Genomic DNA, 15,177 nt, shown 5'->3' on the forward strand with positions numbered 1-15,177 from the left:
TCTCTCTCTCTCTCTCTCTCTCTCTCTCTCTCCCCCCCCTCTAGTGCCCTCCTGATTAGGCAGGGAAAAGGAGAATTTAAGGGGTTGTCAAGATCTGAACTCATTGTACTCAGAGGTGGCGGTCCCCAGGGGACCCTTGAGGAACGGCCAAGCAGCTGAAGCTCTGAGGTAATCTAAACTCTCATGGCTATGGGTGGAAGAGAGCTGTGCCTGCTGGGAACGGACAGGCTACTACCCCCAAGCCATGCTCTCCCTCATGTCCCTTGCTTTCCACAGCTCATGTTCCCCAGCTCTTCTGAATTCTATCTTATAGATTTTCCAGAGTCCCTAATCGATCCTCAGGAAGGCTGAGGTGAAGGGAAAATACACACAGAAAGGATCATTACCCTCCTGTTATCATCCCTTAGAGTTTTCAGAGGTCAGAGGGGTCATCCAGGTAGACTGTCACCCTTGAACTTAAAACAACTGTTTGGTTGAGCATCAGTGGCTCACATCTGTAAGTAATCTTAGCTACTCAAGAAGCTGAGATCTGAGGACTGCAGATTGAAGCCAGCCTGGGCAAGAAACTCCATGAGACTCTTATCTCCAATTAGCCACCCCAAAAAACAGAAGTAGAGATGTGGCTCAAGTGGTAGAACACTGGCCTTGAGTACAAAAGCTCAGGGACCAACGAGCCCAAGCCCTGAGTTCAAGCCCCAGCATCTGTACAAAACTCCATAGTTTGGGAAAAAAAAATCTACTATCTGCTAAGCCCTGCAGTCTGGAAGGTAGGAAGCCATTTTATTTTATCAATGGTAAAACCAAAGTTCAGAGTACTCTGAGTGACTTGCCAGGTCTGGGGCCAGGCAAGTAGTGGCACCCGGTACGGCCAAATGAGGGCAGGTAGATGGTCACACCCAAGAACATCTCTGCCTCCTGCTCACTCCTCCCATTGCCAGTGATAGCCATCAGAGAAGATACCTATTGCTTTACACTGGGACCTGCTCCAAGGTCCTCATGCTTTGGATTTAACCTTCACCACACCCTTGTTGGGTGAGCTCTGTTATTATCCCTATCTTTTTTTTTTTTTTAATTGTGCCAGTACGAAAGCTTGAACTCAGGGCCTGACTCTCACTCTTGACTTTTTCTGATGAACGCTGGTGCTCTACCATTTGAGCCACACCTCCATTTCTAGCTTTATGCAGTTCATTAGAGATAAGAGTTTATCTACCGGAGCTGCCTTTGAACTATGTTGATCAGGTCTCAGCCTCCCCAGTAGCTGGGATTACAGGAGTGAGCCACTAGCGCCTACCTTTATCTTTGTTTGATAGAAGAACTGAAGCACAGGAACATAGCTTTACTTTGGAGCTGAGGTTTGAAACTAGGCAGCTTACCCCTTGAGTCTCTACTCTTCTACATTTTCTTTCTTTATTATTTTTTAATCAGCACTTTTAAAAAGAATTGTTATTATAAAGGTAATATACAGAGGCATTACAGTTACAGAAGTCAAGTAATGACTACATTTCTTTTTTGGACAATGTCACCCCATTCCCCTTTCTTCCCAGTTTGGGAGGGGGGTCCGGTTGTGGGCCTGAACTCTGGGCCTGGGCGCTGTCCCTCAGCTCTTCAGCTCAAGGCTAGCACTCTACCACTTGAGCCACAAGTGCCACTTCCGGCTTTTTTCTTTTTGCTTATGTGGTGCTGAGGAATCGAACCCAGGGTCTCAGGCAAGGCAAGCGCTCTACCACTGAGCCACCTTCCCAGCCCGTACAGTTCATTTTCAACATAGGGTCTAGTGAATATTTGTTTACCCTTTATCCCTCCATTTCTGTGCTTCACCTTGCCCTCCCAAAGACAGATAAGTGAACAAACAAGACAAAAAGAATAGACACAAAAATAACAACCAAGGAAAATAACGTCATTTCTATTTCCTGAAGTTCATGTTGATAAATACCATTTTATATATTTATACTTCTGAATTTTCTAAGGGAAATATATCATCCATGTTTCCAATCCTAGACCCTGGACATCATTCACACCTACTAATTCAGAGAACAAGATGCTGGTGGTTCATGCCTACAATCCTAGCTACTCTGGAGGCTGCTGTCTAAGGATCGTGATTGGAAGCCTAGGCAATTACGTTTGTGAGACTCTTATCTCCATGCAAGCACAAAAAAGTGGAAGTGGAGCTGTAACACTCTACCACTTGAGTGGTAGAGTGTTAGCCTAAAGAAAACAAAACAAAACAAAACAAAATTCAGGGACAGAGCCCAGGCCCTGAGTTCAAGCCTCAGGACACACACACACACACACACACACACACACACACACACACACACACACACACACACACAGATCCTGAGGTCAGAATATTTCACCTCCAAGGATCCTTAGGCTCAAATATCAAAAGCCTCAATCAGGGTCCGTTTTCTACTCACAAGCTGAGAACCCCATTTCAAGCAACAGTTCTCTCTTCCCCTTCAACTTTTCACTATTGGTAGGTCTTTTTAAGAGAGATTAGCCAGGATTAACCTCTGGGTCCAAGTGCCAGTTAATGGGAAAGTAGGGCAAAAAAACATGGGAAGAAAAGAGGACAGGTGAAAAAAAAAAATAACCCCATCTCACTTTCCACATCATACATCCCCCCTCCCCACCTCACCCCACCAACCAGAAGTCATGTTCTGAGTATAGAACATTCCACTGCTTTGGCTGGGGCTTTCCCCAGAGCAACACCTTCCTGACCCTGACCCCAGACTTGACCTTGTTTTTGGCAAGAAATGAGATCACACAGTTCCTGACAGTCACCAAAGCCACAACCACTGCCTCCCTTATACCTCTACCTTCCAGCACACTCCATGAGCACCCACTTTCTCAAAGAGTCTGTGAAATGGTCATTTCCTGGGGTAGAGTCCCAGGAAAGCAAGGATCAAAGTTCTGAGCCCCCCGGGTTCAGTTTAACTCTACCACATTGACGGGACCCCCTTCAGATTTTTGAAGATGGTAGAGCCCTATGAGGAGAGTCTAGGAATGGACAAGAGGCTGACCACTAAAATCCTTTTCAAGCTGGGTGCTGGTGACTCACATCTAGAATCCTAGCTATTCAGAAGGTTGAGATCTGAGGATTGTGGTTCAAAGCTAGCCAGGGCAGAAAAGTCCACAGGACTTATCTCCAATTAAACGACAGAAAGCCGGAAGTACAGGCATGTTTAAAGTCGTAAGGACAGCCTTGAGCCAAAAAGCTAAGCCAAAGCATGAGGCTCTGAGTTCAAGCTCCACTATTGGCACCTAAAATAAATAATAAAGTTTCCAGCAACTACAAGATCAGATCTCCCATCATAATGAGTTCAGGGAATACATTTTATGAAATGTATTCCCCGATCCTTTAGGGGAGCCCCAACATACATGCCTGAGCATGAGACCCACGCGGCCTTAGATTCAGCCTTAAGACAGGAAAGGCATGAAGATGAGTGGCCCATGTACCCCAGTGGGGAATGGGTACCCATCCCATTTGGAGCTGGAGTGATCAAAACTGAGCTTTTAAAATTGTTGAAGGAAGAAACCAAATCTGATTCCTTCCACTTTTGCTAGATACCAATGGCTCATACCTGTAATCCTAGCTGCTCAGGATGCTGAGATCTGAGGATCATGGCTCCAAACCAGCCCAGGCAGGAAAGTTTATGAGACTCTTCATTCCAATTAACCACTAGAAAAGCTGGAAATGAATCTGTGGCTCAAGTGGCAGAGCACTCAGCTCAAGCAAAAGAGCCCAGGGACAGTACAAAGGTCCAGGACTGGCACACACACTCAAAATTATTGACATTCAAAGATCTCACTCCTTCTAGAAATAAATGAAAAAACTAAGTCATTTCTGTGCAGAGAAAAAAATTTTCCCTAAAATTTGCACCTCTAATGTGAGCTATCTATTGGACTCTGGAGTAGATGGGTCTAGTAGATGGGTCTATGTATCCACAGCCTTAACTGCACATGGACTGTGTGCACATGGTCTTTGCTTGCTACTTTTTAATTTTTTTGGTCATTCTTTGCCTCTGCACATGGAGTGGTGAGCACTTATGGCCCTCCTAACCTTTTATTTGTCATCTCTTTATGCTAACACATCACTGAGGCATGCCAAAGTGACAGCTAAAGTGACATTGAACCCAGAACAACTTCTTTGTTACTTCTCAGGAGAAGAGAGGAATAATGAAGGAAGGGCAAGTGTGTTACATAAATAGGCTTTATCCAAGCTACTGTGTGTGTATATGTGTGTGTGTGTGTGTGTGTGTGTGTGTCCCTGTACTGGGACTTGAACTCAAGACCATACAGTCTCACCTAGCTTTTTTGCTCAGGGCTTGTTCCCTACCACTTGAGCCACACTTCCGCTTCCTGCTTTTTGTTGATTAATTGGAGATAAGAATTTCAATGATTTGTCTTCCTGGGCTGAATTTGAACCGAGATCCTCAGATCTCAGCCTCCTAAGATTACAGGCATGAGCTACCAGCACCCAGCACAAGCTACTTCTTTCCCTATAGCCTCTGTATCTTCTCCATACACCCATACTTTAAATGTGAACAAGAATGGTTGACATTAGAAAGGTCCAAAGTAAAACCCAGTATAGACCAGTCACCCCAGAAAATTTCAAGATTGGAAGATAAATTGGCATCATTCATCTAATCTGTTTTAAATCCCTTCTAGAATATTCTAGCAAAATAATCTTATTCTTAGCTCATATCAATATTTTTCTTGATAGAGAATTTGTCTCCCACGCGTTTTGGATGCTTTATGGATGGCTCTATGCTCAGAAAGCTCATCCTACGCACAGATAAAATAGCCCTTGTAGTTGGTCACCGCCTGTCCTAAACCAGCTCTTTGCAGCTCTAAAAGATGACTCTCTAGAACATTCTCCATAGACCTTATTAAGAGAGGTTTGGAGTGGCCACCACAAGGGGACTTCTTACCCAAGATACTTTACGGTTAGCAGTCATCAATCAAATTGTCATAACAATCTATGGTGCTTAAGTTGTACATCAGTTAGCTGGGGAGAAGGGAAGGGAAGAAGTCAGCCTGGGTGACATTTGAGTTAATTTTAGACCCCATAAGTTTCTGAAGTATAGGCCTGATTCTTGTAAAAGCAGGAAGTGAGTCAGAAGTGATTCATGCCTGTAATCCTAGCTACTCAGGAGGATGAGATCTAAGGGTCGAGGTTCAAAGCCAGCCTGGGCAGGAAAGTCCATGAGACTCTTATCTCCAATTAATCCTAGAAAAAGCCTGAAGTGAGACTGGCTGTGGCTCAAGTGGTAAAGCACTAGCCTTGAGCAAAATAAAAAGGAGCTCAGGGACAGCATCCAGGTCAAGAGTCTAAGCACCAAGATCAGCAGAAAAAAAAGAAAGAAAAAAGAGCAGGAAGTGATGGGGTAAGCATAGACCATGTCTGCGTCACTTCCATGACTGAAACTGGATAGGACAATTCCACAAGGGAAGGGCCCTGTGGAATCCTGGGGGGGGGGGTGCAGGCAACTTGTTCCTCTATAAGGATCCCACTGCCTCTGTCTGCAGCCCATTGGTTGGTCTCCTGGGGGGATCGGGGGAGGGAAGAGCTGGGTCCCAACATCACAACTCAGCACATTTATTAGACTTACCACATATTTAACCACTGACTCAACTAGGGGAAATTCAGTGGCTGATGGCCCAGCAATGGCTAGAAGTTTAACCCTGGACATGGCTCTTAATCAACTATTTGGGGAATATCCATCTTTGAGAAGCTGATAAAAGTCATGGACTGGGCTGGGTAGCATGGTCCCTGCCTATAATCCTAACTACTTATGGAGGCTGAGCTTTGAGGATCACAATTTAAAGCCATTCCTCTGTGTGTGTGTGTGTGTGTGTGTGTGTGTGTGTGTGTGTGTGTGTGTGTGTGTGTGTAGAATATCATAAGACTCTTATCTCCTATTAACCAGCAAAAAGCTAGAAGTAGAGGTGTGGCTCAAATGATAGAGCAGCAAGCCTTGAGAGAAAAAGCCAAATGAGAGTTTGAGGACCAGAGTTCAAGCTCCAGTGCCACCACCACTACCACCCCCCCCCCCACACACAAAACAAACCATGAATTGACATCCATACAGTATTAGGGTATACAGGGTCATCTGATAGATGCTACAAACTCCCATTCACTGAGACTCTCTCTTGGTGACTGTCTGTCACTCTTAGCAGCATCTTAGGCCCGAGGCCCCAGGTCGTGGAGTGGAGCCACTGCTTACTTTAGATCAATTTCCACTTTTTATCGGCAACAATTATTTCTGCAAGCTGCTTTTTTCCAGTGGAAACTCTGCCCTTAGCTTTGTCAACAAGATTTCTAGGCTGATTACTGCTCGGCAGGTAACAGGCAGGTAGGCTCCATCACTGCTAGTAAGTGTGGGAAGCTACAGTGGTCAGTCAAGCATAGGGCGCTGTTCTCATTATAAGTCATAAAACCAAGCTCTCTGGTTTTACAGCTCAGGAAAGTGAGGCCATCTGAGGGAACTTGACTTGTCCAAGGCCACATAATGAGGGAGAATACTTTCCTACTTCCACCCTGGCTAAGTCCTGAGAAATCCAATTGTTGACCTGAGCAGCTTTCCAGGGTAGTGCAGTAAGGGGTAGGGGTGTATTTCATTCTTTGGAAAGATACTGTAAGAGTCTCTAATGCAGACTGCCGTGGGACTACTTCACAATGGCAGATTCTTATCAGAAAGGTGGGTGAGAATCACTCACTTCTTCCTGCCTGGCCAAATCCAGCTTTTGGCTTCAGCCTTCATGGTTAAAGACACAAGGCAAGAGCCAGGCGCTGGTGGCTCACACTTGTAATCCTGCTTACTCAGGAGTCTGAGGTCTAAGGACAGATCAAAGCCATCTGGGGCAGAAAACTCTAAGAGACTCTTATCTCCAATGAACTACTCAGAAAAAGCCAGAAGAGGCGTTCTGCTTCAAGTGGTAGAGTGCTAGCTAGCCTTGAGTACAAAGAGGCTCAGAGGCAGCACCCAGACCCTGAGTTCAAGCCCCAGGACAGGCAAGGAAAAAAAAAATATATATATATATATATGAGGCAAGGCCTCAGGATGGTCAGGAAATATTTAGAGGAAAGTGAGATGGGCCTGCTGGATCTTTCTCTATTCTGTATGTTTTTCCTGGGATACTTAGATGGGGCACTTGGCTAAGATATTTGATCCAGGCAAAAATGGCAGAACAAGGAAGCTATTTGCCTGATGACAGTGGAGACTAAGTGATAGAAACTGAGGCAGTCATAGAGAGTAAGCACCAACAATACAGAGAATGTAGGTCCAGACTCCTTTGGGAATCCAAGCACTGCTATTGCCCATGTAGCTCATAGCTAAATGAGACTTTTTTTTTTCTGATTTCCTTCCTTCTTTCCTTCCTTCCTTGCTTTCTTTCTTCCTTACTTCTTTCCTTCCTTCCTTCCTTCTTTCCTTCCTTCCTTCCCTCCCTCTTTTCTCCCTCCCTCCCCCATTTCTCTCTCTGTTTTTCTCTCTCTCTCTCTCTCTCTTGCTTGCTTTCTGACTCAAGGACAACTGAACTACTTTTTCTTCTAAGACATCCCCAAGCTGAGCTCTAGGGGTCCTGTGTGCCTCTCTCCAGGATAAGTGTGTCAGTGCTGGAACCCTCAACCCGAGTCCTCATAGGCCCAAGTCCGTGTTCCCTCAGCCAGACCACTTTGAGGCCCAGCCCTCCTTGTCCCAAGCTACCCATGGCCCGGCTGCATTTCTTTATTTTCCTTCCTGACTGATGTGATCATGGAATCATGGAGTTTCCTTGTAGGTCCAAGATACTGATGGTTCCCAGCATCGGATTCCCAGCTAATATCCAGCCATCTTGAGCATCTGGGCCCTCCTGGCTCCCTAAATAGTGTCCAGCTTCCCCCAGAATCCGTTCCTGGTTTCTCATCTGTAAAGAGAGCCATGGTGATACCTTCCTTAGTCTCAGAGCTATTGTGAGGACTGAATAAGTGGATCTCAGGAGTACTCAGAAAGGGTGCAATGCAAGATCATAAAAGTTAGCTATCAGGGTTGGGGGCATGGCTCACGTGGTAGAGCACCAGCTAATAAGCAAAGGTGTCAGATACCAAGTTCCAGTCTCAGTCTCAGACAAAAAATAACAATTAGCTACTGTTGTTAGAACAGTCCTTGGAAACTCTAGGAAAATGGGAAGAACTGTAGGATCCCAAGAAGGGTGTGTGTGTGTGTGTGTGTGTGTGCTCAAGTGGGGTTAAGCGGAAACTAGGTCTTAGTCTTTAAAGCCCAAACAAACATTGGCCAGAAAGCTACATTTTTTCACTCCTCCACTCTCTGTGGCTTCCATAATTCTGGCTACTTGCTGTAGGGGGAGATGGATCATTCTATTTATTTATTTATCCATTCATTCATTCAATCAATCAATCATTTATTTATTTGGTTATTTATTTATTTACTTATTTATTGTTGGTTATGGGGCTTGAACTCAGGGCCTGGGCACTGTCGCTGAGCTCTTCAGCTCAAGGTTAGTATTCTACCACTTTGAGCCACAGTGGAACTTCTAGGGGTTTTTGACTGGTTAATTGGAGATAAGAATCTCACAAGGGTTTTTCTGCCCCGCTGGCTTCAAGCCGAGATCTTCAGACCTTGCCTACTGAGTAGCTAGGATTATAGGCATGAGCCACCAGTACCTAGCTGCAGTTTAGTTTTGGATAATGACCTTCTGTCTCATTTTGAGCACTGACTACACAGCAAGACCTATACTAGAAGTTTGGGACATGATAGGGAGAAAACATACCCTAACTTCTTGAAGCTTATACTTTACAGAGCCATTCAATTGAGTATGTTGACCAATACTACTGGACTGGTAAGCACAAGGAAAGACAGGAACATGTAGGAGAGCCCTTAGCCTTGGCGAGAAGAAAGAAAAGTAGGTTCTTTGGAGATGGTCCTTTTCCCATTTGCCAACAGAGAAGTAGAAGAGTTCAATATAGTGATGGTAAAAGGGATAGCCAGGCTGTAGGCATGGGATGCTATCTACCCAAAGGCTGGGAGGAACAAGGGAAGAGAATATTTGAGGTGGACATGCCAGTCCAATATGTTTAGAGTGAGTGGGAAGGAACTATGAAGAGATAAGACAACTGATCATATTTATGTTAAAAACCTCCAGGAATTATATCCCATTATTTTCTCTACTGTGTACTTCCAGTAAACCCATTGAGTGCCAGGTTTTGTCAGTGTGTGTGTGTCCCCAGTCCTGGGGCTTGAACTCAAGGTCTGGGCTCTGTTCTTAAGTTTTTGTGCTCAAGGCTACTGCTTTACCCCCTTGAGCCACAGCTCCACTTCTAGCCTTTTGGTAAGTAATTGGAGACAAGAATCTCACAGCCTTCTTGCCCAGATTGGCTTTCAACTGTGATTCTCAGATCTCAGCCTCCTGAGTAGTTAGGATTACAGGCGTGAGCAATGAGTGCCCAGCTGAATACCAGGCTTTTAAGATTTTGTTGGTTCACTGAGAAAGTTTTCCAAGGATCAGCCAAGTAGAAAGTCTATTCTGCAGCCAGCTGAGGGTCCTGTGTTGTAGACCCAGAGCTGTGGGATGAGTCTTAAACACTGGGAATCAGACTATTCGTTATTGAGCTGGAAGGGAAAGATAGAAGAAAGACTTCTGGGAAAATCAGCCCCATTTAGTATGCAAAAGATGTTTTCCAGGAGAGAAAAATTGAAGGAACAAATAGTTTAACAAGGAGAAAAGGAAGCTGAATAACTCACCAGTCAATTATTCCTTCATTCATCAAGCTTTTTTTTGGGGGGGGGGAATGTCAGATATGGTTGCTTAGCACAGTAAGAGCTGATGCTACACAGCTTTTGGATTTCCAAGCCTGCCTTCAGGCTATTCAGCTTTCAGCAGTCCTGGTCAACAAGGTCACTTGATTGTTGCCAGGAATCACTCTACAGAAGGGCATCAGGCACAAATACACACACATGCTTACCACTTGTACCATGGGCCTGAAAGAAAAGTCCTATCTATATATAGGCACATGCCAACCCATAATTTGTGACCAGATGTTCAAATTCTTACCTGGATAATAACATGTGCCTCATCTTACCCTCAAAACTATGATGGAAGATAATCTCACTATTTTAATATATGAGTCCAGCCAGATACCAGTGGGTCATATCTGAAAGACTCAGAAGTCAGATCTCAAGATCACAGTTTGAAGCCAGGCCAGTCAAGAAAGTATGTGGGACTCTTATCCAACAATTAACCACTTAAAAGCTGAAAGTGAAGCTGTGGCTCAAGTGGTAGAGCACTAGCCTTCAGCAAAAAGCTCAGGGACAGTATCCAGGTCTTGAGTGCAAGTCCTAGGACCAGCACAAAAAGATAAAATAATGAATAATCTGTCTGGAGGACTCTTTTATGACCATACACTGCTAGAAAAGAGCTGTCCTAATGCATGAACCCTCTCTAACTACAACCTGCCTTTCCTAACCGTGTCCCATAAGCCATCTCCATCTTCCTTGTATTTCTTTGGTACAGGGATGAGGATGAAACAGATTTAATTCCCTTTCAGTGACTGCTCTCTCAGGACAGAGGTTAAGCTAAACCCGGGTTCTCCAGGAAAATAACCTTCTTCTTTCCTAGCAGTTCCAGGCCTCTCTGCCAGGCAATTGTTCCCCATAGAGCCATCCATTCTGGAGAAGGAATTGGATGGGGTCGCTCAGAGCTCAGCTCAGGTAAAGGGCTAGTGGCGGGGGGGGGGGGGGGGGAGCCAATTCCTGCTGCTTGGCTAGGCTGTACTGTATCAGCTAGAGTGGCTGCCAGTTGGGCAGCTGATGAACAGAATTTCAGTGACTATGGCCTTTTCCTGCCCAAACCAGGGGTGAGGGTGGGGAAAGAGGAGAAGCAGCAGCTCCTCCACCTACTGCTTCCCCTTCTTTTCCCAGAACTCCCCCGGACCTGAAAAATAGCTTTGCAGCCAGACTCTTCAGGAGCCTTGGATTGAAGTTTAACAGAGACAAAAATAATTCCCTTGAGTGAGCTATTTTCTGCCCAGCTTTCAGGATGATAGCTCAGGATGATGGATGGTGGGGGTGGGCTTAGGGAAGAAGTTGGCCATGAGCCACCATCCACTGAGGGCCCTTTCCATGCCCACACCTTACTCCTCTGGCAGCCAGGCTTCTCAGAGAAGGGGGAACCATAACCACAGGGGTTCACGTACTGATGTGAGTATCATCTTCAACTACATGGAGAGCAGGGTGGAGAGTGAGCTGTGTGGGCTAGGGGCATGCATCCTTCCATGTTTCCTGCCATCTCCAAGAATGGAAGGAAGAGGAAGGAAAACATTGCTACTTTACCAGGCCTCAAAAAAAGGGAATACTACACCTGACTTCCAATTGTATGTTTGTTGTATCCATTGAGATAAAGTATTGATTTATTTCTTTATTTTTGTGCCAGTCCTGGGGCTTGAACTTAGGGCCTGGGCACCGTCCCTGAACTTGTTTGGCTCAAGGTTAGCACTCTACCACTTGAGTCACAGTTCAACTTCTGGTTTTTTTGATGCTTACGTGGAGGTGAGTTTCATAGACTTTCCTGCCCAGGCTGCCTTTGAACCATGATCCTTGGATTTTAGCCTCCTAAGTAGCTAGAATTACAGACATGAGCTACTGGTGCCAGGCCTAAGACAAAATATTGTTATAAAAAATGTGTTATAAAGCTGGGTGCTGGGGGCTCACACTTGTAATCCTAGCTACTCAGGAGGCTGAGATCTGTGGATCACGATTTGAAGCCAGCTAAGGCAGAAAAGTCCCCATGAGATTCTCATCTCTATTTAACATCCAAAAAACTGTAAGTGGAGCTGTGGCTAAAAGCAGTAGAGCGCTAGCCTTAAGCGAAAGAGCTCAGGGATAGTACCCAGGCTCTGAGTTCAAGTCCCACCACCAGTGAAAACTGTTAAAACATCAGCTATTATTTCACTATTATTCTTCCAACTATTTAAGAGTAAAAGGAAGAATAAATTCAGATATAAAGGAGAAGCTATGAAGAGACAAATTTATAGAGTGAAGTATCCCTCTGTTAGTCTGGGAGAGCAACAAGTACAGTGGATGTGGGGGACTTCAGAGGAGGGCTCAGTGGTAGAGCACTTGCCTAACAGACATGAGGCCCTGGGTTCCATCCTTCCCACCCTCAGCACCGCTATGAAGTACAGAGGACTCATAAAGTGTCCCCATCCAGCCTAAGCTCATCTCTGAACTTTCCAATGGTTATTTTCTTTTTGCCTAGAGACTCTTTAACTATAAGTTTTTAAATTTTTTTTCATATATGACTTTGCTTCTAATATCTACAGGAAAAAAAATCTCTGCTTAGACTGAGTGTGAGAAGGTGAAAGAGAAGAAGGGAGGAAGGGGGAATTCATGCAGGGTTATCATTCCTTTCTTTCTTTCTTTCTTTCTTTCTTTCTTTCTTTCTTTCTTTCTTTCTTTCTTTCTTTCTTTCTTTCTTTCTTTTTGCAGTCCTGGGGCTTGAACTCATGGCCTGGGCTCTATGCCTGAGGTTCTTTTGTTTAAAGCTATCACTTGAGCCACAGCCTTTTCTGTTTAGGTGGTACTAAGGAATGGAACCCAGAGCTTCATGCATGTTAGGCAAGCACTCTACCACTAAGCCACATTCCCAGCCCTCCTTCTTAAAGATTTGTTGTTAACTCACCAAAGAGTGGTCATTGATTCTTTAGTAAGGGGCTTTTTCTAAAATGGTTCCTATTTATACATGTATACTTATTCTCTGTAACTGCCCTCTGTTCAAAGATAGAAACACATAGGATTTGCCAGTGCTGGTAGCCCAGTCCTAGCTTCTTAGGATACCAATATCTGAAAAATCAACGTTTGAAGCCAACCCTGGGCAAATAAATCTGTGAGACTCTTACCTGCAATTAACCAGCAAAAAACCAACCAGAAGTAGAGGTGTGGCTCATGTGGTACAGCACCAACCTTGAAGGAAAAAGTCAAATGAGAGCATGAGGCCTTGAGTTCAAGCCCCAGTGTTGGCACAAATAGGAAGGAAGGAAGGAAGGAAGGAAGGAAGGAAGGAAGGAAGGAAGGAAGGAAGGAAGGAAGAAATGAAGGAAGGAAGGAAGGAAGGAAGGAAGGAAGGAAGGAAGAAATGAAGGAAGGAAGGAAGGAAGGAAGGAAGGAAAAGGGAAAGAGTGAGGGAGGAAAAAAGAGAGAGAGGAGGGAGAGGAGGGGGTGAAAGAGAGAAGGAAAGAAAGAAAGAGAGAGAGAAAAAAAAAGAAAGAAAAAGCCAGGCCAAACCTGGCTGAAATACGATCTGTTTCCCACCCTTCACAATGGTGATGGCAAATTTTAAAACTCCATTTTCAAGGCTTTAAAATGGAGGAATTGTACTCTTGGAAAAAAATCTAATTGCCTAGATTCCTCCCTTCCTCCCACCCCACCCCCATTTTTTTTTTTTTTTTACAAATTAGCTCTTGTGGCCACATTGTGTTGTACTTCTAGTAGATGTTTTGGTCTAAGGTAAGCTACCAGTCTAGACCCAGCTGGGGCCCTGTGGTCCACCACATTAAGATCTGTCTACCTCCACCTCTTCACTGCCCCTCTCCTGGTCCCTGTGTTGTACCAGCCCACAGTGAGCCTACAGTGACAGCATCACTCTGATCAGAAGCTGCAGTTCAAAAAACTACCGCTGTGGGGCCAGAACTAATTACTTAGGTTGAGTGCCTGTTTCCTCACCTATGCAATGATAAAAACAATAGTGCATTCCTCCTAGGGTTGAAGGATTCAAGCCATGCATGCTAGAGTATCCAGCACAAAGCACATGCCAGTAATATTAGTTCTTGTAACTGTGTATACCTGATATACTGAAGCATACCTGAGCTGAGTGAGCCCAGCTTGGTTTTGTTGGTGTGGGAGAGGGGGTAGTACTGGGGCTAACCCTTAGCTTTTTTGCTCAAGGCTAGTACTCTACCACTTGAGCCACAGCTCTATATCTGGATGTTTGCTGGTTAATTGGAGAGGAGTCTCACAGACTTTCCTGCCTGGGCTGGCTTCGAATTGCTATGCCTCCTGAATAAGTAGGATTATAGGCATGAGCCACAGGTGCTCAGCTTTGAGTCCAGTTTGTTAAGATGATTTAACCATATCACACAACTGCCCTTTCCAGCTCAGGGAAAACATCTCAACATGTTTCCATCCAATGAAGAACTTCCGAGTGAATCTGTGATACATTAAGTACTGGATTAAGCTGAGACACTTCAGTGCTGAGACTCCACCTGTCTGTTCTTGGGGCTCGAGTAATGTGTGCATAGAGGACAATTGAACGGTCAATCACAACACTGTCAGTGAAGTTATGCACAAAACTCTCCCCACCCAGCCCTGCCCAGAACAGCTCAGGCACTTGAAGGAGGACTCGGGGTGAATTTCTTTCTTTCTTTCTCCTTCTAGACTCCTAAACTTTGAAGACCCTACTAAGAGACACCCAAATTCAAACTGGCTCTTCTTTATTTCCAGTTTCTCAGGCTGCACATAGAATTTCAACAAAACCAATCAGATCTCAAATGGAGTTCATTCTAATGGAATTTTACCCGAGGCACCCCATCCTCCACTTCTGAACATCATGGCACCCAAGATATGAGTGTGCTTGCCAAATAGGCTGGGCAGAGGTAACTTCCCACCCCTGGCAGAAATCCGGAAATTCAGAGCCGTGTGGAACAAAGAACTCTGCCCTGAAGGTGTTTTCCAGAACCTTCCTGGCCAGCTTGGAACTGCCCCATTCACTTGGGCATGTACCACCTGCCAGCCTCTTTTCTAGCCTTCTATGGACAGGAAGGGGAGGGAGAGACTTAGTTGGGCAACCAGGACACTGCAGGAAAAAAAAAAAGGCAGGGGCAAGTGACAAAGGGGACATGCCTGTTTCACTTAGAATGACCTAAATTCAAATTCTGGCTCTTTGGGCAAAATATTTAGCCTCTGAATCTCTTAGAACCTCAGTTACCTCTTCCTATCGTAGGGACACTGTTACCCATTTCTTAGGATTCTTGAAAGGCATAGGTGAGAAAGTGCATGGAAAGAAAAAAATAAACATTTAACCTAATGCCTGGAATGTAGCAAGTCATACAAATCCCAGATTAAAATGATTTTCAGCTATTAGATAATATGGTAACCTCTTAAGGTTAACCTCTTAAGGGTC

General features: G+C 44.8%; 1 protein-coding gene across 1 annotated transcript in view; it reads right to left on the bottom strand.

Annotated features, from left to right (window-relative positions):
• The window catches only part of Vdr (vitamin D receptor), a 65,001-nt gene that overhangs the window by 41,879 nt on the left and 7,945 nt on the right, over positions 1-15,177 (bottom strand). The window contains exon 2 of the mRNA XM_070039804.1: positions 12,899-12,962. The gene's annotated coding sequence lies outside the window, so the exon portion shown is untranslated. The remainder of the gene's footprint in view (positions 1-12,898; positions 12,963-15,177) is intronic.

Source organism: Dipodomys merriami, unplaced genomic scaffold (assembly GCF_024711535.1).
Source record: "Dipodomys merriami isolate MVZ:Mamm:240054 unplaced genomic scaffold, mDipMer1.0.p SCAF_10, whole genome shotgun sequence".
Lineage (NCBI taxonomy): Eukaryota > Metazoa > Chordata > Mammalia > Rodentia > Heteromyidae > Dipodomys > Dipodomys merriami.